This window comes from Canis aureus, chromosome 25, assembly GCF_053574225.1.
Source record: "Canis aureus isolate CA01 chromosome 25, VMU_Caureus_v.1.0, whole genome shotgun sequence".
NCBI classification, from domain to species: Eukaryota; Metazoa; Chordata; class Mammalia; order Carnivora; family Canidae; genus Canis; species Canis aureus.
In genome coordinates this window covers 19,320,367-19,343,268 of record NC_135635.1, presented here as the reverse complement: position 1 = coordinate 19,343,268, position 22,902 = coordinate 19,320,367, and the positions used below count along the sequence as shown (strand labels likewise).

The window sequence follows — 22,902 nt, the reverse complement described above, 5'->3', positions numbered from 1 at the left end:
AAAAAAAAGAACTGTAACACATTTCTTGCCTGAAACTATGCAAAACAGAAGACAGTGGAATGAAATCTTTAAAATTACAAAAAAAGAGTTAACCTATCTTTCTACAGCCAATAACAATATACTTTAATAATTAGAGGCAAAATAAATAATTTGGCAGATTTTAACAAGTTGGGAATATCATCCCCAGTAGAGTCACACTATAAAAAATATTAAATGAAATATTTCAGGTAGGAGGAAAATGGTACTAACTGGAAATTTATATACAAAAAACAATGGTGGAATTAGTAAATAAGTGGGTAAATATAAAAAATATTTTATCAGGGATCCCTGCGTGGCTCAGCAGTTTAGCGCCTGCCTTCGGCCTAGGGCATGATCCTGGAGACCCGGAATCTAGTCCCATGTCAGGCTCCCTGCATGGAGCCTGCTTCTCCCTCTGCCTGTATCTCTGCCTTGGTCTCTCTCTCTTTCTCTCTGTGTGTCTCTCATGAATTAATTAATAAAAATCTTAAAGTATATTTTATCTCATTTAAAACTTTCTCTAGAATATAACTGACTAAAGCAAAAATATTAACAGTGAACTGGGGATGCTTGGGTGGCTCAATGGTTGAACGTCTGCCTTTGACTCAGGTCGTGATCTCTGGGTCCTGGGACCGAGTCCTACATTGGGTTCCCTGCAGGAAGCCTGCTTCTCCCTCTGCCTGTGTCTCTGTCTCTCTGTGTTTCTCATGAATAAATAAATGAAATCTTAAAAGCAAACAAACAATGAATTGTGACATTTACAGGTAACAGTAAATTTTGTCAAAATTTAGTACAAAGGATGGAAAGGAAATAAATATAAATATAGGGCTAAAGATTGTCACATTGTAGATGAAGTGGAACAGTACTAGTTGATAGCAGATTGAAATGTTTTAAAGACTCATTTTTTTTCAAGCCATGCAGGAATCAGTAACAACAAAAAGCTGTATAGATGATATATCAATTATGAACGTAAAGTAGAAGAATAAAGATTAGCCAATAAATCAAAAGAAGGAAGAAGAAGGGGAAAAGACAAAGAACAAACGGAAATTAACTAGCAAGATGATAGAATTAAAACTGATCATATTAATAATTACATTAAATATAAACCATAAAAACTCTTATTAGAGGTCAGATATCATGAAACTGATTAGAAAATCAGGATCTAATTATGCATTGCCTATAAAAAAACCCACTTTAAATATAAAGACATTGATAAGTTAGAAGGAAAGAGGAAAATTACATACCATGAAAACACCAATTATAAGAAGCTGAAATGGCCATATTAACATCAGAAAAATTAGCATTGAGAACAAAGAATATTACTAAGAATCAAGAGGAACACTTTTTCATTATAAAGAGGTCAATTAATTCAGAGAACATAATACGTGTTAGTTATATAAATAAATAAATAAATATATATTTATATATATATAAAGTTATAAATCTTTATAGATAAAGCAAGAACTGAGAACCAAAGGGTGAAAAATGGTCTCCTTGTAGGTACTGGTAGAGAAACTAGGAATAAAATCATAATTTAGAAGCGTTGAACAATGTTATCAATATCTTTTCCTAATTGATATTTCTGGAAACTATATCCAGTAGCTACAAAATACACATCCTTTTGAAGCACACATGGATTTTTTCACCAAAATAATCCATATACTGGACTTTAAAGCAAATATTAATTAATTTAAAAGAATTGAAATCAGATAGTTTGTTCTCTCATCTCTATGGAATTCCATTAGAAATAAATAACATAACAATATCTGAAATAACTTCAAATATTTTGAAATATAAAAACACTTATCTATTAGTTACTCATGGATCAAAGAAGAAAACACAAAACAGTTAGAAAATACCTTGATTGAATGAAAATTACACAATACATATAAAAATATTTAGGGGAAAATTTATAATTTGAAATATTCATTTTAGAAAAGAGGAAAATTCTATATTAACAGTCCAAGAAACTAGAAATAAAACTACAAATTAGAAGGAAGGGCATAATAAACACACATTCAGTATATGAATATATAAGCATAACGTCAATTAATATAAAGAGCACAAGAGATGAAAAACAATAAAAATGAAAGATTGCTCTTTTACAATATCATCAAAATCAGTAATCATGTAAGTAGGCTGATCAAAAAGTGCAGAGAATCAGAAATTACTAGAATCAGAAATGAATCACTACATACAGACAGAAGGCATTAAAAATATTATGAACTTGAAAACAGCTGAAATGGACAGTTTGAAAGAGATAAATTACTGAAATTAACATAAGGAGAAATAGAAGGTTATGTTTCTGTATATGATATAGAAAGTCCCAGGTGAACGTCACTTCACTAACATTTGGAAAATCTGGGATAATTTACAAAATAAATAAAAATAAAATACTTGAATAATATATTTTCTTCAGCCCATCAGAGGGCAACAGATCTGAATTCTAGAGTGACTAAGTACTACTAAGGAGAAATAGAATAACCAAATTCCCTTTTGGCAAAGAATGGAAGAAATGGTCATCATCCAAATTGGTAAGAAAAATTCTGCTAAAATTTTAACACACTTGTAAGGCAAACTAAATATGGGCCAGCATATTTGTTTGTAATATCTGGGGGTCTCAAGCATAAAGGGGCTTAGCAGTCACTCACAATCTCTCTTGCATGGAATCTCTACCATACATGCATGAGAAAAATGGAGTCAACACAAAAGATAAAGAATCTCTCTTAATGGAATAAGTGAGTACATGATGATTAATAGTAGGAGACAGGAACTGGGAAGAAAAAATTCTAAAACATGCATCTGTTAAGAACTTCAAAATTCCAAACACATAACACAACTCAATTAGAGGACCAATAATCCAGTAAAAGCTGGTCAAAAGATTTGAACAAGCACTTCATCAAAGAAGGTATACTTGAGGCAAACAAACACAATGAAAAGGTGTTCAACATCATTAGTCATCAGAGAAATGCAATTTTTATTGAGATATCATTTACATAGTAAAATTCACAGTTTTAAATTGTAAGGCTCAGTTGTTTTTAGTATGTTCACAAGGTTGGATAACATTACTACTATCTAATTCCAGAATATTTACCTCATTTCAAATAAGAAATCCCATACCAATTAGTGGTCATTCCCTATTCTCTCCTCTCCCATTCCCTGGCAACCACTAATCTACTTTCTTTCTCTATGGATTTACCTATTATGGGTCTTTTATATAAATGGAATCATATGGGCTTTTGTGATTGGCTTTTTTTCATGGAGGATGTTTTCGAGCTCTATTCATTCTGTAGGACGTAGTGCTTTATTCCTCTTTATGATTGAATAATTTATGCAAATATCACATTTGTCTATCCATTCATCAGTTGATGAACATGTGGGTTGTTTCCACATTTGGACTGTTATGAATAATGCTGCTAAAAATATTTAAGTACAAGTTTTTGTATGAATATATGTTTTCATTTCTTCTGCATATATAGCTAGAAATAAAATATTTTAGTCATATGGTAACTCTAGGTTTATCTTTTTTAGGAATTGCTAAATTGTTTTCCACAGCAGCTGAATCATTTTTCATTTCCATTGACAATATATTAGGCTACCAATTTCTCTGAATTCTTCCCAACAAATTGTATATTTTTGTTTGTTTCTTTTGTTAAAATATGACCATTCTAGTGAGTGAGAAGTAGTTTTGGTTTTGATTTGCATTTCACTAATAACTAATAATGGTGGTCATCTTTTCAAATGCTTATTGGCCATTGGAACATCTTTGGGCAAATGTCTATTCAATTCTTTGTCCATTTTTGATTGAGTTATTTGTCCTGTTATTGTTTTTTGTTTTTTTTTTTGTCCTGTTATTGTTGAGTTCTAAGAATACTTTTTATATTTTGTAAGAGTACTATATACATATTGTGTGTATATATATAGTATATATAGTATATATTCATATACATGTATATATTTACATATACTACTAAATATATGTATAATATAGTACATATATATGATTTTCAAATATTTTCAAATATATACGTTTGTAAGTGTGTGTGTATATACAATTGGAAATATATATACATACAATTGGAATATATATATATACACATACAATTTGGAAATACTTTTATATATATATATATATATATATACACAATATATATATACAATTTGGAAATACTTTTTCCCATAATGTGGATTGTCTTTTCACTTTCTTGAGAGCATTATTTGAGCACAAAAGTTTTTAATTTGGATAAAGTTAAATTTACCTATTTTTTCCCCTCTGGCTCCTTATGCTTTTGATTTTATATATAAGAAACCATTGCTTAATCCAAGGTCATGAAGATTCACTCTCATGTTTTATTATAAAAGTTTTATCGCTGCATTTGGGCCTTTGGCCGCTTTATTAATTTTTATGTAAAGTATGAAGTATGAGCTCCAGTTATGTTTCTGCATGTGAATAACCACTTGTACCTTCAACATTTTGTTGAAAAGATTATTCTTTCACCATTGAGTGCTCTTGGCATACTCGTAAAAATCTGGTGACCACAGATTAATGGTTTATTTTTGGACTCTCAATTCTCTTTCATTGATGTATATGTCTGTCAGTACACTAGCACAACATTCTCTTGATTACCATAGCTTTTTAGTAGATTTTGAAATTGGGAAGTGTGTGTTAGTTTTTATTTTATACAATAGTTTGGCTACTCTGGGCGCATTCCAATTTCATATCAATTTTAAGATGAATTTGTCCATTTCTGTAAAAAAAACAGCAGTTGAAATCTTGATAGGGATTGTGCTGAATCTACAGATAAATTTGGGGAGTACTGACATCTTAACAAAGTCTTCCAATTCACAAGCATGAAAGTCTTCCCATTTACTTAGGTCTTAATTAATTTCCTTCAACAATATTTTGTAGTTTTCAATATACAAGTCTTATACGTCTTAGTTAAATTTATTCCTAAGTATTATATTATTTTTTATATTACTGTAAATGAACTTGTTTTCTTAATTTCATTTTAGATTATTTATTGCTAGTGTATAAAGATACAAATTATTTTTTTATGTGTTGATCTCATATCCAACACATGCTGGACTTACTAGGTATAATAGTTTTTCTGTTGTTTCTTCAGGATATATATTATCATGTCATCCTCAAATAAATATAGTTTTACTTCTTCTTTTCTGATCCTAATGCCTTTTATTTCTTTTTACTGCCTAACTGCCTTGGCTAGAACCTCCATTACAAGGTTGAAAAGAAGTGGTTAAGAATAGACAACCTTGTCTTATTCCTGTTAGGGGAAAGCTTTCAATCTCCACTACTAACTATGATGTTAGTTGTGAGTTTTTCTTTCTTTTTTTTTTTTTTTAAGATTTTATTTATATATTCATGACAGAGAGAGAGAGAGAGAGAGACGCAGAGACACAGGCAGAAGGAGAAGCAGGCTCCATGCGGGGAGCCCGACGTGAGACTCTATCCCAGGTCTCCAAGATCACACCCCAGGCTGAAGGCGGCGCTAAACCGCTGGCCACTGGGCTGCCTTGTGACGTTTTCAAAGATGTCCTTTGTCATAGTGAGGAAATTTCCTTCTATGCCCGGTTTGTTGTGTATTTTTCTTCTTGACTTTCTTTAAAAAAAAAAAAAATTGTTATTTAAATTCAAAGTAGTTAGCATATACTGTGTTATAAGTTTTAGGGGTAGAATTTAGTGATTCATTGTTGTATATTTTTGTCATAAATCCAAAGTGTGCTAGATTTTGTCAAATGTTTTTTCTGTATCTATTGAGATATCATATGGTGTTGGATGTTTATCTTAATATGCAATATTTACATTCATTGATTTTCATATGTTGAACCCAACCTTGCATTCCTGGGTTGAAACTCACTTGGTCAGGGCATATATTCCTTTTTCTATGCTGCTGGATTCACTTTGCTTGTATCTTATTGAGGATTTTCGCATCTATATACATAAAGGATATTGTTCTATAGTTTTCATGTGATATCTATCCATTTTGATATCAGGATAATACTAACCATAGAATAAGTTAGGAAGTGTTACCTGACTCTTCTTTTTGGAAGAGTTTGTGAAGAGTTGATGAGTTGATATTAATTCTTCTATAAGCATTTGATAGAATTCACCAATGAAGTAATCTGTTCCTGGGCTTTTCTTTATGGGAGATTCTGTGATTACTAACACAATATATTTACTTGTAAAAAAAAAAAAAACAATATATTTACTTGTTATAGACCATTCAAATTTCTATTTCTTGTTATCATTTTTGATAATTTTGTCTTTCTACAACTTTATCCATTTCATCAAAGATGTCCAGTTTCTTGACATATAATTGTTTATCATATTCTGTATTTCTACTTGATCAGTGGTAACATATCTTCTTTTATTTGTGATTTTAGTAATATTGATTTTCTAAGTGGTTTTCCTTCCATGGTTTATGAGATACTCTTCTATCTGGTTCTCCTATTTCTCTAAATTTATTTTAAGTGTCTTTTGATGCTCTCTCTTCCTCTGTTTCTTAGATAACAGTGTTCCCTAGGACTCTGACAACACTGTTTCCTATTCTTATTCTATAAATTTCCCTAATCAGTATCACCTACTACCATGGCATAAAATGCTACCTGTATGTTGATGATTCTCAATATTTTATTTCTAGAGGAAATCACTCTTCTGATATTTAGACAGTATGTATAGCTAGAAACTTCAGTTTAATATGCTGATGTCACCCCAACATGTTCCAAGCTAAAGGTGTCTACCTAACCCCATAGCCTAAATAACCATGGCATCATTGCTGTCCCCATTGATTGATAAAGCCAAAATCCTAAAAATCCCAGCAGTCTTTGGCCTGCAACTATAAACTGAGAAAGTCCCTTGTACCCACCTGTTGCAGTTGTGAATACTAAAACCACAGCAGGGTGCCTGCTCTCAAAAATGTGGCTTGATAGCAGTCCTGTGTGCAGATCACCGCTGCTGGAATCGATCTTTGCTCAGAATGTATCACTTCCTTACAATGTTGAGAAGGTGGCTTCTTTTCTATATGGTACACTAAGCTAAGGGCATTCTGAATCAAAATTGTCCTAAGTTCTATGAATACATCAGGACAGCCACATCCCCAAAACAAGTTGATTCTAGAATGACTTGGTCAGGTATGCTGGTATGGACAACTATTTTCTTCCCAGTCCTTGGATGCCAGGCTTATCTACTGGTACATCATCATGGTAGATTCTGTTTCAGGTAAATTCTATTTCAATAACTTCATCTCATTTATAAAAAAATCTGCTTATTTATTTGAGAGAGAGAGTGAGATCACAGGAGGGAGAGTTAGAGGAAGAAGGAGGGAGAAATCTCAAATAGACTCAACTGAGTGTAGAGCCTGATGCAGGTCTTGATCTCAAGACCCTGAGATCATGACCTGAGCTGAAATCAAGAGTCAGATGCCTTAACCAGCTAAGCCACCCAGGTGCCCCTTCCTCTCCTTAAACAAGGCTACCTCAGGTGAGCTAGTATAATTTAATTCTTTTTAATTTAGAAGATGAAGATCTCAGTCCATTTCCTCCTTAGAAGGCCTCTATAATCTTATGTAAAATAATTTATTTTGCCTCCTACAACTTCCAAACTATATAAGTGGTTGTGTCAGAATTAAGTTAAAGAAGCCATCCATACACTAGATGTCCTTTTATATGCTAAAGAGCTGCTTTCTATAAATTTCTAATGAACTACAAATTATTTTAAAAATAACTTGATCAGTGTGTGTGTGTGTGTGTGTGTGTGTTAGCACTGAAAAGGAGAAAGGTCAGCTCAGGGTTCTTAGTTCTGGCTGCATCACTAACTGCTGTTGACTTTGGATAACTCACATAAAAATCTCCGTGCCTCACTTCCTTCATGCAAAAAATGGAGGGGTGGAGCTACATAGTTGTTCTGGTTACTTCCAACTCTAGATAATTCTATAATTCTTTTTGATGACCTAAACATAATTTGTAGGCAAACACACCCTTGCATGTTGTTCCGGAAGCTTCATTTCTGACCATTAGGTTCATTCTTGGTCATCAGCTTGATTTAGCCAACTTCTGATTACCCATTCACAGATGCCTGTGGATTACCCATGGGTGGTCTGGCTCTTCATAAGCAATAGAGTAGACTGGGGGCTGCCTCAAGCCCCACCATAGGCCAGATTCATCCAAATACAGAGCCAGAACCATGCCAGTCTCCACAGGTTGGTAGAGCCCAAGGCAAGGTATCTGCAGCTCTGTTTCAGAACGTTCATGTCAAACTGCTTAAAAGTGTGTTCACAAGCACAGATTCCTATGGCAGCCTAACAAAAAAGAACCGAAAGAAGATGGAATGCTTCAGAAAATTCCCTTAGGCCCTGGACAGGAGCTGCTTTTTGAGACTGTCATGAGACTGAATGCAAGGGTGTAGCCCTTTCATAAAATTGCCCTGCACTGTTTGTGTTTTCCTGATGTATGGTGCTCATGTCGAATCAGAACTGAATCCAAGCCCTCACCCTCAGACACAACGTGAGTGTTTTGGGAGGTTCCAAACATCTTTGGTTTGTTTTTAAATTTTAATAAGTTCAGTACTTCCTGGGTTTGGCCAGGCCAGACACACCACAGGACGTTTCCAGCCTGAAACCAGAAAGCGTGCAGGCACTCACAGAGGAGACTGATGCAGCGAGCTTTCCATCCCACTTGCCAGACCTAAAAGCATCTCGTGTGGTTAGCTGACTCGTGGTGTACCTACCCAGAGCGCATAACATATGAAAAAAGATTTTATGTCTTAGCCATGTCCTAGCGCACTATGCGTGCATTCGCCCTCATATATCCGCTACTTCTCATAATATTTCTAGGAAGGAAGGAAGACTGGCCTTCTCATTAAGTAGATGAATGTGAACATTTCTTGACAGCAAGGACAATGTTTCCATGTTCAATTTACTATTAAAAGAACTCCAGTAGTAATTGCTGTTGATGAGGAGGAAATTGAGGCACTGACATTTTGAATAATCCAGTTCAGTGCTGTGAGTCACCCATCCACAGTATTCAGTTTAGCAACTATGTAATTGAATGCTACTGCCCAAGTACCAGGATAATTATAGACACTGCGGAGGATTAGGAACTTGTAAGATGTTAGGGCTTTGAGAACCAAGTGGTCATCCAGGAAACCACGACACAGTATCAGGCCTCCACTCCAGAGTGGAGACAATATTAGCTCCCATGATTCCCATGGCAAAATAAAAGGTGTAGGGCAGGTGCCTCCTATAGCCACTGAGCTACCTGTCTGTTTCCCTTCACAGCTAAGCTCATTTCTAGAAAAGTTCATATTGACAGTCTTTACTGTCTTAACTTCTCAGCTTCTAGGAGGAATGCTCAAACCTTCTCACTGTTAAGTCCAAATGGGCACTTTCTGTCTGCATCTGATTTGCCCTGTTGAAAGTGTTTGACACTCTTTACAGCTTGTTCCTTCTGGAAACTCTCCACATGTCCAATATTAAGTATATTGTCTCTCCTTTCTCCCCCACTACCTCACCATCCCCTAAACCAGTCTTCTTCCTAAATTTCCCGTCTTGGCAAAGAGCATCACCATCTATCCAATTAGTCAAGCCAGAAATGGCAGTAAGTGGAAGATTTGGGGGTGGGGGTGAGGAGATAATTCATTAGTTATCCCTTTTAGTCACACTTCTGCCTAATAAGTCACAAATTTTTATAGAATTTTCTTTATTAACCTCATATGTATCCCTTCTTCTGAGTCTCAAAACTATTGGCCTTATCATATGTCACTTATTTGATGGAAGATATGGCTTCTGGCTTTTAGATTCATTCTCTGTCAATCCCTCTAGTGGACTGTTGTTAAACTTACCTTTCCTCCCTCCCCAAAATAAAAATTGTAATCAAGCTACCTCCTCCATTTAAATTTGACTCCACATTCCTGTAGGAAAAACTCAAAGTCCATGGTATGGCATGCAAAAGCATTAGTGATCTGGCCCCAGTGGTGTTTTCACCTTCTTCTGCCCCCTTAGTCATTCTCAAAGACCTTGGTCCTAGGACAGTACTGATGCTCTTCCATACGTCTGCATCTTTGTTTTTGGTCAAAGCTCACTTTTCTATTCTCAAGAACCTCCTCTTTTTATCCTGGTCCACTTTGTCCAAACCTCTTTTGTAGCACTTACCAAGCTGTGCAGCTTTTACAAAGGCAAAGATTTAAAACAAAACGAAATACAATAAAAACCAACCAGGCATGTTTGGAAAGCTACAGGCAAGTTTCACTTGGTTGAGCTCAGGGTCTTGGTGATCCTCCAAGATATGGAACATGAGATGAAATGGGTAGTCCTTCACGGATTTTAATTAGGGAAGTTATTTGATCAGATTTGCATTTTAGAGCCATATTCCATTTGTGTGTAAGATGTTTTGGAGCATCTCCATAATTATTAGGGCCTGAAGGAGAATGGGTAAAAAAGGATGAGGAATTACTGCAGAGATATTTATACAGTAAATTTGGCAAGTCTGATGGATTGATTAAGTGAATTGGAGAATTTATCCATTGATTCAATAATTATTGGGGACTAAGCATTGCTGCAGTTTCTAGAAGTACAAAGAGATTATAAGACAATGTTCCCACTTTTATAGAAACTTATTACAGTGAAAAACAAAGTAGATCAGAAGTGGACTCAAATATATATAGGAGTTTAGTAAATGATAAAGGTTAAATTCTTTAATATGTAGTTTTAGAACAATTGGCTGTTTGGGGAAAAACAGATATAAAATTGTATTTTCTCATCAAATTCAGTTCCAAATAAATTGAATTCAAAATGTGAAATAATAAAAACAATAAAAATAACCGTAGTTTAATATGTATAGAAATTTACAGCTTTTAAACCTTCCTAAACAGAGCACCAAAGACATAAACTACACAATGAAGAGCAATGCCATTGAAATCTCTTTATCACAGAAATATAGCAATGAAGAAATAATGGCAACATAAAGGTATATAAAGATCTAGTATGATATAGAAACTTCTATTACAGTATTACACACTTGCTTTTGATTTGGCTTGTTCCAAAGGCTGTCAGAAGAAAAGCATGAGGATCTATTTGAACATTTATATAAAAGAGAACCGTGGTGCTAACTTCTGAAATGATACAAAGAAGATTAGGAAGACCTCTGCATGAAGAAGACGTGCAAATTCCTGAAGTGTTCCATATTTTTTAGATGTGGAAGATGTTCCTGTCACCATGGAGTGAGACTCTTGACCCTATTCAGTCCAGAGACTTGATCTGAGATGCCACACGCCAGCATTCTCACTCCCTGGTGAGGGTTTGGAATAGGTTCTTTCTCTCAAGCTGTTGTGTCAAGTCACTCGGATGTAGATAAAACACAAAGGCAGGTGAGAGAGAGAGAGAGAGAAAGAGAGAGAGAACCATGAATCTTCGATTGATGTTATGAGAGTGTTAATTGAATACCCAAATCACAGTAACGGCTTTGTACCAAAGAACTCTAAAAATTCAGAGGCAGGGATTGGGGTACCTGATAATACTCCTCAGACAAAGAAAAAAATTACTCAAGGCTAATAAAACATTCTTACTCTGAAGTTTTCCACTGATGTACTTTTGTCTCTGAAACTGAGTTCCAGGAGCCAAATAATTTCCAACCGTCCAGTAAGCAATTAATGAGAACCTATTATGGTCTAAGGCAATGTATTAGATGCTGTCTTTTTCACAGTAAGTATAATTGTCTTCCTCAAAGATGAGTATGACAATGCCTTTGCCTTCAAGAAATTCATGGATTAGCACTTAAAGAGGGGAATAATACCTACAGTGCAGTCTGCATTTTCCTAATACCGAATGCACTTAATTTATTTCATGATGCCAGCCTGGCTGGGTTAAGTAGCTTACGGAGGACACTGAAGAGAGAGAAGATTTTTATTTAATGGCTATAGCGTAAGCCTTCCTTTTCATTTAGATGGAGCCTCGGTTTGTGGGGCTGTCAGCACAACACCTTCCAAAATATCACATTCTCTTTCCATGATGTTTAAGAGGCTAGTGATGTGAGTTTAAGAGAGGAAGAAAGTGAAGCTTATTAGTTTGAATGAGGTCATCAGAGTCACTCTGCAGGATCCTTATAGGAATAGAACAGGGCCCAGTGCAGACCCCTACCAATTAAAATGATCTGGATGGAGGCAAACATTGTGGTGAATGAATATACAGAATGTCATCATGTTTACCTCAAGTATGCTTTTACATGATAAACCCTAGAAACTTCTGAATTTTGGTTTTGAGAGCATTGAACATTTACTATGGCAAGAAGGCCTTGAGTATCTCCACGTGGGCGTCTCTTTCCCGGCCCAAACTTCACATCCCTAAACCCATCCATGCCCTGCCAGCTTCTGTTCTTGGGTTTCTTCCATCTGCCAGATTTGACCGCTCCTCCTTGTCTGATTTTCAAATGTCCTCCAAGCCTTCATCTTTGGGGATGATTCTCCCTGATTCTTTATAAGATGTTTCTGTGGGGCTGGATGAAATTAATACCTTGGCTTCAGGCGCCCACTTTCTTGACCTTGTTCACCTCCGGCTGGCCTTACACTCACCCTACCCCATTCCCTTGGCCGCCACAGCATCTCCACGATGATGTTCTACAAACGCATTTTTTGAAATTTTCCTCTTTTCCCCCTCATTCAATGTTTCCTCAATATTTACCTCTTTCCAAGACTAATTCTCAGAGTTTTGGGTAAAGGGAAGCAAAACAAAACTAAACAAAAACAGGCCATTCAGGGACCTACTACAGATCTACTAAGCTAGGAAAGAGGTCCAGACTCCAATTCCTCTCTTAATTGGCTTCATGACTAAAAGCTGTGTGGGGACCTGTAAATAGCAATTCGAAATACATACCGTGTTTCCTTGTCCATTATCTCCCCACCCCCTTCCAAATCTGAGGTAAGCTAAGGACACAGATTCTGGGATGCTTGTGGGTTCTTTCTGACCCTCGGTGATTATTAAACAGCACATTTGGGTTAGGGTTTTTTCCCCTGCATTGTGGTTTCTGTGATTAAGTGATGTACTACATAATGTTCTTGCAACTCCAGATGCCTGAAATATTTTTACTATTTATGCATATTCATTTTTTTTATTTTTCTACAAAAAATTTATTTTCTACAAAAAAGAAAATAAAGAGGTAGTTGAAAATCAGAGATTTGTCTTCTCTCCTTGTTAAAAAGCTGGCAAAGTCTTTAGAAGAGCCCAATGGGATAGTGTTCCCAAAGATCAGTACTTTCCTAAGTAAACAAAGGGAAGCTCTCTCTTCAGTGAAGTCACCCTCTGCCCACCCTATCAGGGAATTAGGCAGAGTGTCTAAAGTTTGCACAGGTTTGCTGACTGGCGAGCAGTGGGGGAAAGGAGAGGGAGGAAGGGGAGAAGGAAATGGAGAATGAGAAAAAGAGGGGAGAGAAAAAGAAGCAAGCAGAAGATAAGCAAGCAGCTATGTATTCACAGTGAGCCTCAGTTAATTTAAGATCTTCCTTCACTTGTTGGCCCCTGGAGTACAGTAGTGGTCAGTTTCCCATCTTGCTCTAGGCCACATGATTGCTTCACTTTATATCTACTTCTTTTGTATTGGGGATTAAAAAAAAAAAAAAGCTGGAAAAAAAAAAAAAAAACAGTGATGCTGAATCTTTTGACATTGAACTTTGCAAAACAATAAAAGACACAGCCAGAACATTTTTTTCCACAACAGTTAATTTGTATGGTTCCCAGCACAATTTAAAAGTGGTTTAGTTTCAAAAGGGTAAATGTTCAACTGAGCATGTCCTATTCAAAAGAGTCTTAAAAATATACAGAACAGACTGTAAGAAAAAGACCTCCTCAAGGTGGTATATTTTGCTTGAATAGGGAAACAAAATCAAGCATGGCCTCACTGTTGGCTTTGTTTTTCCGAGGTTATTGAAGAAAAGAGAAGTTTGCCAAAACTAAACAAAATGCAGAACAATTTCTTTGAACCTGAGAACTCTCCAGTGCCCAAACATGATTAAAAACCATCTTGGTTAAGCCCTTTTGATCGGCCTGCCTGTCGTAAAACCTGTTCTGAGTCTCTGGCAATTACAGTCTTATCTGTGTGGTCCTTTCCTTTTGAGAACTTTCAGCATGATGTTGTCCTGCTGGGGCTCAACTAATTGCTTATGGACGATGTGATATAGAGAGCTTAGTGCCCATCAAAAATGATGCCACTGATGTACCCACACCCCCAGCAAACCTGAGCAAAGGTGTGTTCTCATCTCTCCACAAAATAGACTTTCTGAGAAGAAAAAGGGAAAGAACTGGAAAGAACACGAGTGACTCCAGGACAGCATGGAGAAATATGCAGACAAATACTTGGCGTTTTTTCGAGTTTTCTTTATTAAAGACTCTAATTGAATTTCATTGACTGAAGTTGAAAGCCATGTCTAGAGCACACTGTAGATCTGTTACTTTCCCATTCTATTTATATGTCTATGAAGTAGATCATTGTAATGAATACAAATGGGCAATAAGTACAAAGTTATTGCATAATTTTTCAAAATTTTATGATTGCTTTTCCTATTTCCTCTTAGAATAATGGCCCCTCTGTGTAGCCTGTAGACCATTCACTATATCTTCAGTATATTTTACCATTTCAGCAGATTTTAATTTATTAGAGACATACTAGAAGTGGTATGTAAACAATCCACAGAACGAAGCTGATTTGTAAGACATGGACAACCCGAACCAGGATTAAGTTACTTCTGAGATCACTTGGTGAATGCAAATGCATATGTATTATTCCCTCTTTTCCCCTCCCTGCCTGCTTCTTGATTTGGCCAAGACTGGGACTTGGGGACTGGAGGGAAAACCAAATTAGAGCCACCCACCGACCCATAGCAAACAGAACAGAAAATGTCGATCTCATGATGGGATGTGTAACAAGATGGAAAGTTTCTCTATGGGTTTGCATTTTTAAGCCAGACTTCGGCAAAGGTTCAAAGCTGCCAGCTCTGAGTAAACAAACACAGCTTTACAAGATGAAGTAGGCTAATGGCTGCTCCAGCATCTGTGGGATGGCCTTGGACGGAAAATGACCTACCCTTTGCTTCATTCTGCTCGTACTCCTTTTACTTTATTCCCCTTCTCTCTGAGACCTTGAACTCCTCTTTCCATATGATCAGAGTGGGAAAAGTTGTCAGATGTGACAATTCCAGGACCCCTAAGCCTACATCAATGGCCCCCCTTTTTAAAAGATTGTATTTATTTATTTATTTATTTAGTTATTTATTTATTTATGAGAAACACAGAGAGAGGGGCAGAGACATAGATAGAGGGAGAAGCAGGCTCCCTATGGGGAGCCCCATGCAGGACTTGATCCCAAAACCCTGGATCACAACCTGAGCCAAAGGCAGATAGATGCTCAACCACTGAGCCACCCAGGCATCCCAATGGCCACTCTTTGTAGTGTCATGTTCAGGATTGTGGTCTTTGCCTCTCAGTCTCTCCTCTCCAGTTTATTTTTCCAATTGACTTTGAACTCACAGCTGAAGCAATTTTGACCAACTATGTGTTCACTGCTCTAGACCTGACCAAAATGGATGAGGGTCTCGGTGTACTTTGGAAGCACCTTAGGGGAAGCAATCCACTCTGCCTGACAGTGCAGGAAAAGGCTTCATGGGGGAATAACACAGGCACTGGTACTTGCAGAACTAGTTGAGGCTGCAGAAACCGGAAGCTGGGATAGCATATGATGGACAAGCATATGCTTCTTATGAATCATCATTTAGACAGAGCTTGAATAGGTGTGTGTGCTTCGATGGAGATACCTATTTTCTGTGAATTTATAGTCTTACAATTTTAAATATGAATATTCACCTAAAAGGGAAGAGAGCATGGAAAGCTAAAATTAATTGCAGAAAACGTGTGATGCATATATTTCTCTTGGCTTGAAGACAGCAGTTTAAATCTATATTGAAAAGAATTAAAAATTTTAATTTAAAAAGCTTTTTTATAATATGGATTTAAAACTAGTAAGGATACACTGAAAGACAAGGCACACCAGCAGTAATTGGCCCTATGAAGTAAAGGAGGACACTTCAAGCCATTTTTCTCATAAAATCCCTAAAAATATTTGGAAAAAACATGTACTTTTGGACATATTTTCAAGTTGAAATCTAAAAAATTTCAAAATGAGTTTAAATAGTTGCAAAAGATCTAATTTATGAGGCGCCTGGGTGGTGTCGTTGGTTAGGTGCCACTCTTGGTTTCCGCTCAGGTCATGATCACAGGGTCCTGAGGCTGAGCCCCCTGTCAGGCTCCACGCTCAGTACAAAGTCCGCTGAAGTTATTCTCTCTCTCTGTCCCTCCCTTCCACTTGCACTCTCTCTCTCTAAAATAAATAAATCTTTAAAAAATGTAATTTATGATAGTTTATAACACTGTTTTATTTTATTTTTTAATTTTTTTTAAATTTTTTAACACTGATGTTTTAGATGCATTTTAAGTTAATCAAATGGCATCTAAATAGTACGTTGATAAATACTCATCTGTTATAATTTTTCTTTTTTTAATGAATAAGCTGATCTTTAATAGAGAGAATTTTTTCTCCTTGAATTGTATTTCTGTCCCACTTTCTCACAATATTTGTTTTCTAATTCAATGTTTTTAGACTTGAAATTATTTTATTGCTCAAGTCATCATATTTTTCACAACTAAAAAACTATATAAATCCATTAAAAAATTACATTGACATTAGATTCTAAATTCAAAATGCTTATTTTTGAATTGAGTCTTTATAATTATCACAAAATTAATAAAACTATATAAATTTTAGAAAAATTATTAAATATAAATATAAATTTTGTTGGAAAGCTATTTCTTTTTTAAAAAAATTTTATTTATTAATTTGAGAGAGAGAGAGAGAGAGACAGCAGGAGAGGAGCAGAGAGGGAGAAGGAGAGAATCTCAAGCAGACTCTGTGCTGACCATGGTGCCCACCATGAGGCTCTATCTCGGGACCCTGAGACTGTGACCTGAGCGGAAACAAAGAATTAGAGGCACAAGTTGGGGGGAGGGGCAGAGAGAAAGGTAGAGAGAGAATCTCAAGCAAACTCCATACTGAGCATGAAGCAGATGCAGGGCTCAATCTCAGGATCCTGAGATCATGACCTGAGCCACCTAAAATCAAGAGTTAGACACTTAACTGACTGTGCCACCCAAGTGCTCCACAAAGTTATTTCTTTTTAAGATGGTTGGGACTTTTGTTTATTCAGTGAGTTGATGTGTCCAGCTATTGCTTATTATAAAAATGAACGGTATTTGGCATCACTCTTATCCGTATTTATTTTTATTGTGATAGCTGTAAGTGATGAGAAAGCTTGTTCTCATAAAAAAACAAATGAAGGGCTTTTGTTATAGCAACATCACTCCCTTTGAATTTCTGAATTTGATGCCAAATATCACACGGTGATATAGCATAATAATAGTTTTTATTTTTTTTTAAAGATTTTATTTATTTATTCATGAGAGACACCTAGAAAGAGAGAGGCAGAGACACAGGCAGAGGGAGAAGCAGGCTCCATGCAAGGAGCCCAATGTGGGACTCGATCCCAGGACTCCAGGATCATGCCCTGGGCCGAAGGTGCTAAACCGCTGAGCTACCCAGGGATCCCCAGTAATAGTTTTTAATAACCATCTGCTAATAAAATGGTTAGTTCTTCAACTTATGGAAAGCAAAGAATCTTGATAGTTACTAACACTAGGTGCTGGGGCTCTAATAGTAAAGAATTTAATCTAAGGAAAAAAGGTTCCTGAAGCTAGAATCCTGAGAAACACCTATTTAAGGAGGTAGATGATGAAAAATAACCAAGCAAATCAAGAACTAGGAGCTAGGAAGTAAAGTGTTATAGTGTTCAAAGGAGAAGAGAACTTTAACAGGAGATGTACTTAACAAGGTCAAAATAATTCAGGGAAGCAAGCTTGAGGAGGATTGATGCCATCATTCCTTTGAGGTTCCAAAGAGAATAAAGAAGTTAATTTTTTACTGTGTGTAAAACCACAAATTTTGACATTTTAATCAGTTATGGAGACTCTGGGATTAGGGCAGCTGGCACTCTATTTTTTTTTCTTTTATCCAAATCATTTTTTATGTGTGAATCTCATTTAGGATTTTAATTCTGATGTAGTTGTCTATTTGTCTATACTTGGGCTGATGGCAGGTTATCGCACTATTATTTTACACAGAATGTTGATTTTACATAAGGCAAACCCTTTTACTTTGTTCTTTATTGAAATTGTCAAAATTACATCTTCTTAATCATGAGTTGTACCATTTGTGAAACTATTAGTCTATTTCTTTACTTCTTTTTATTGTCTTCAGCAATGTTTCTGTGATTTTCCCTATAAAAATTTCATGTCTCTTGTTATTTATGTTTAGATACCTTAAGTTTTTGTTGCAAATGTGAATGAATGGATTTTATTTTCTCATTGCATTTTTGAATAATTTTTATGTTGATATTTTAATGAGTAGTAGTGTGGAATTGTCTTATTTCTTAAAAGTTTATTGGTGGACTCTATTGCATATTCCACATAGACAATCACATTAACTACAATAGAGATACTTTGACCTTTCATTTCTAATTTTTATTCATTTTATGCCTCTTGTTGTCTTCCTGCATTAGATAGAAACTGCAGTAGAATGTTGCATACACGTGGCAATGCTGAGCTTCTTACTTTGTTCCTAATTTTGTAGGAAATGCTTCTAAAAGTTCACCATTAAATATGATTTTTTTTTTTTTAATTTTTTTTTTTTTTTTTTTTTTATTTATGATAGTTACAGAGAGAGAGAGAGAGGCAGAGACACAGGCAGAGGGAGAAGCAGGCTCCATGCACCGGGAGCCCGATGTGGGATTCGATCCCGGGTCTCCAGGATCGCGCCCTGGGCCAAAGGCAGGCGCCAAACCGCTGCGCCACCCAGGGATCCCTAAATATGATTTTTATTGCGGGTCTTTAATGGATGGCTTCATCAGATGAAGATAATTCCTCTCTACACTAAGTGGGTTAAGTGCTTATATCACCTATGTACATTTACTATCAAATGTTTGCATTTACTTAGAGAATAATATTTTTCTCTTTTAATTTATAATCATGTTTTATTACATTATTAGATTTGTTGATGTTGAACCATCATCCTTAGATTTCTAAGAATAATTCCATTTGAATATGATGTTATATTTTTTAATCATTGATGAGTTCTACTTACTAATATTTTACTTGGGATTTTTGAAGATATGTTGTAAGTAAAATAAATCTATAATTTTGTTTTCTTGTACCTTACCTTTATATTTTGGTGCCAAAATTATATTAACCATAAAATGCTATTTGTTTCTCCTCTTTCTGTACTTGGAAGTTTGGATATGATAGAAATTATCTCATAATCACTTGGGAAACTTTCTGAGCTTATTATCTTTTGAGGGAGGAGACTTTTGATCATCAATTCAACTTATTTAATGATTGATTTTAGTGGTATTCATATAAACTGGTCTGCAAATATATTGACAAATTTATTGATAACACTCTTATTTTTTAAATTTCAACTTATCTTTATCTTTAGTTATTATTTCTTTATGGTCCAGTATTGTTGATTCATGACTTTTCTTCCTTTTGATTAGTCTCACTATGTTTTGCTTCATGTAGCAGTTTGCAAATAACTACTTGTTGATTTTTATTGATCTTATCTGCTGTGCCTTTGTTTTCTAATTCATCTGATGTCTGCCCTTACCTTTATTTCCTGCCATCTAGTTCTCGTGTGTTGTGTTTCTTTCTTCTTTCTTTTTTTAAAATATGTATTTATTTATTTGAGAGAGAGAGTGAGCATGAGCAGGGGTTGGGGCAGAGGCAGAGGGAGAGAGAGAATCAAGCAGACTCCCCACTGAGCCCAGAGCCCAGAGTGGGCTCTATCTCACAACCCTGAGATCATGACCTGAGTCAAAACCAAGAGTTGGATACTCAACCAACTGAGCAACCCAGGTGCCCCTTTCTTTCTTATCTGGAGCACTTATTCATTTATAGTCAATCTCTTTCTCTTTTTCTTTTAAGAAAGTGCCTTCGATTTTTCTTCTTGTATCAATGTCTCCTCTCGCTGTAGTTTTTACAAGTTTGTCTTCATTCTCTATATTCTTTAGTTTCTCAAAAGTGTGTATTTGTCCAAGTTTGTTTTAAATGTTTCCTCTTGGGATGCCTGGGTGGCTCAGTGGCTGAGCATCTGCCTTTGGCTCAGGGTGTGATCCAGGTGTCCTGAGATTGAGTCCCACATCGGGCTCCCTGCAAGAAACCTGCTTCTTCCTTTACCTATGTCTCTGCCTCTCTCTCTCTCTCTCTCTCTCATGAGTAAATAAATAAAATCTTTAAAAAAATGTTTCCTTTCAGTACTTGGAAGCTCTTTCAGTTTAAAGACTCATGTGTTTCTTTAGTGCAGACTAATTCTTGGCCCTTACCTCCTCACTGCCTCCCTCCATCCTCTCACCAATTTTATTTGTGTTAGGTCATGGATTTGGGATTGGCAGAATCATTTTCAATGAGAAATTTAGTTTTTGTTCATTTGTCATTTTTTTCTTCTTTTTTTTCTCCTTGTTAAATGTGCTCTCTCTCTCCTCACACCTCAGTGGTTTTCCTATTTTGTTTGTACATGTGTCAATTCCTTTGGACTCCCTGTTTTAGAACCAGGTTTTCTAATGGCTTTGGGGTTCCTGTCCTGCAATGACATTGGACTATTCTAGATACAGTCATAAGGCTAGTTAGCAGTTTGGCTTAGTTCCTGATCACAGAACTGTCTTAGTATTTCTTTCTCTTAGACCTACAATACTTTGCAAAGCCACAGTCCACGCAAAAGGCTAATAGCTATTTTTAAAACATATCTTAACATAGAGTTCAGGGCATTGATATCAAGGAGTAAGTCTCGATCTCGTCCTCTATCTTGCATGGAAGACTTTTAGTATCAGTTTTCCTTGAGAAGTCAAGATTTGGTTATCATACCTACTCTTGGGCATGGAGGCCAGCAAGGTTGTGACTTCCATCATGCTTATTGCTTTGCATTTCAATTCTGTTTTTAGTTTACTATAAAGTATATTTCGCTTTTGAGTATGTGTGTCCTTTTAGTTGTCTCTTTTAGCAATTTTATTTGTTATTGCTATATGGATAAGAGGAAGAAGAATGATTAGTAGACTTGGGATCAAGTAATAATGAAAATAAAGTGAGATTTTAAGAGATTATAGAAATTGGGCATGCTAATTTTTAAGTGCTTCTTCATGTTAGGACTCTACATGTATCTGAAGAAGTTCCCTTGATAGCAAATATTTTGATAAAGGTATATTGATTTGGCTTAAAAAACAACACAATTAAGAATCAGTATTTTTCTAAATGACTGATTAATAAGTAAGACCATTGCCTTCATCTCAGAGCTGGAGCTCTCTTGCTCCATGCCATCCTAATCCTCACCTGCTGTGGAAGATGAGGTGTAGATCAGGGTAAAGTTATGCAAAATCTGCAGACAAACCACTCAAAACAAGTGTCCTAAAAACCTTTTTACAAAAGGAAATTTAAAAATACACAGATATATTCAAAGCCCACTTTTTAACCAAGAGCATCTAGCACTCAAGTATAAGAAGTCTAGACAGTGAAAACATTAATGTAGCGAGTTTATATTTTAGGAAATGTGAGGACCTGTTAAAGGGTTCCTGGGAAATCAGAAAAAGTAATATTCTTTCATTCAACAAGCATTACCCAGTACAAACTGCATTATAAGAAATAAAACCCGTGTTCCAGAGGCCCACAGCTTTGAGGAGTAGAAATTATTTAAATGCTGAATCACTAGCTGAGCTATGAGCAGAGAAGCTTTTATCTTGTTTGTTCCTCTGAAGCAAAGTAATTCTTAAAATTACTTAAAGTAGAAAATGTTCTCTTTTTGCCTTGTTTCCAGGAAATTCTGAGCTAAATTTATGCTTAATTGTATCAATAAAATTTGAAAATAATTATCTCAACCCTCCATCTATTGAATTTTGATTTTTTTTCAAATGTTATCTCCATTATGGAAATCTTTTAAATTATTTCAGGAATTACAGTTTTAATGGGTGGATTGAAAAAAAATAAATTAATAGCATTTGAGCTGGGTGGGGAAAACTGACAGAAGCTGCTCATACCAAGTTCAGCAAAAGTCCTGATATGCCCTCACCTCAGAAGCAGAAAATTGCCAAATGTATTATACTTGTATTTGTATGTTATATAATGCACATGAATAACGAATATATTCTTACTGTCTCACTTCCTTCCTGGGAACTCTTCAAATGGAATTTTATGTCTGGTTAAGAGTAATACAATTTAAGAAGGATGTGGATATACTGGAGAGGTTACAATGGAAACTACTTAAAATGATGGGAATTCTAGAAACCATGGTCTGTAAAGGAAAATGGAAAGAAAAATGAGACTTATTCAGCAAAAGGAGAAATAGTGCTAGGTTAAGAAGAAGATGATATGAGGCAAACCGGAGGAAAGTCATTTTTAACTACAGCAAGGGCAGATTAGATTTTTTGAAAGATCCATTAATTATTTAAGTGTTGGAAATACTTAGGGAGGTTAAGAAAATTTTTCTAAATGGAAGTTTCTCATAAACCACCCTTCCCCTCAATACTCCTTTGCGCTTCACTCTTCCCGACAAAGAAAGTTTACTTGTCTTTAGACATAACACAAGTAATAGGGTCAATGGGAAAGGACCTACCCACATGCCCATAAAGGAACTGCGTCTTTGACCCTGGAATTGCTGTCAACTATCTTTTTTGGTAATTTGGAAACTAAAAATATTCTGTTCTTTCAATAATACTGCAGCAGATGACCACCAGAATCCAGC

At 35.7% G+C, this 22,902-nt stretch overlaps 1 pseudogene; it reads left to right on the top strand.

Annotated features, from left to right (window-relative positions):
* The first annotated feature begins 11,124 nt into the window (after positions 1 to 11,124).
* LOC144297784 (U6 spliceosomal RNA) lies at positions 11,125 to 11,220 on the top strand (annotated as a pseudogene).
* The last annotated feature ends 11,682 nt before the right edge of the window (positions 11,221 to 22,902 follow it).